Below are 910 nucleotides of genomic sequence, written 5' to 3' on the forward strand. Positions count from 1 at the left end.
CAACTGTCGAACTCTATGATACTACAGCTCTGGCAGCAGAATGGAAAGGATGAGGCTGGAACATGGAGCAGGCTTCACTGGAAGCGAACAGAACAAAAACATTTTGAGTGAATTCCAGGGAGTAGAATCGCACAAAGGAGGAGCAACTTGGGATGCTATGAAAGTAGGATAAACTGAGTAAACTAAATGAACAGTAGAGGTGTTGGGGAACTTTCACAGTGATTGAATTGAATTTAAATTATTTTCCAATAATCTGATCAGTGGCAATGTGCAACCAGAATGGATGTGTGTTGGCTTCTATTTCGTGTAGTTTGAAATTAGATAGAATTACATAGTGTTTTACAGCAGAACTGGGCCCAACAGGTTCAGGGCAACAGGTGTGTGCAACTGTGCACACAACCTCTTCTGTGTTTCCTTATCTCATCTTCTCAACATGTTTTCCTATTGGTTTCTCCCTCGTGTATTTGTCTAACTCACCTCAAATGCTATTCACTTCTATGCTATTAGTTGCAACCATTCTATGTGGTAGTGAGTTCCACATTCTCTCTACTCTTGAGTAAAGAAATTTCCCCTGGATTTCTTGGTGACTGTCTTGTATTTAAAGTGCCCAGTTTTGGATTTTTTCCCGACAATCCAAAAATTTCTCTCTGCATCTACTCTATTGAACATTTCCATAATTTTAAAATGTCTGTAATTCTCTTTCTAACATATATTCAAAAATAAACATTCATTGATTGGAGAATCCATCATCATAGTATTATGCATGCACAAAATTTGTTTATTTAATATTCTCCAAAAGTAATCATTTTATGTGGTTGATCCTAATTTGAGTATCTTTGTACAGTTAAAGCATCACCTTGTTATTATTGCCTAGGATGCAATGGAAATTAGTGGATTTGACTTGTTGTGA

Source organism: Rhincodon typus, chromosome 18, assembly GCF_021869965.1.
Source record: "Rhincodon typus isolate 14 chromosome 18, sRhiTyp1.1, whole genome shotgun sequence".
Taxonomy (NCBI): Eukaryota; Metazoa; Chordata; class Chondrichthyes; order Orectolobiformes; family Rhincodontidae; genus Rhincodon; species Rhincodon typus.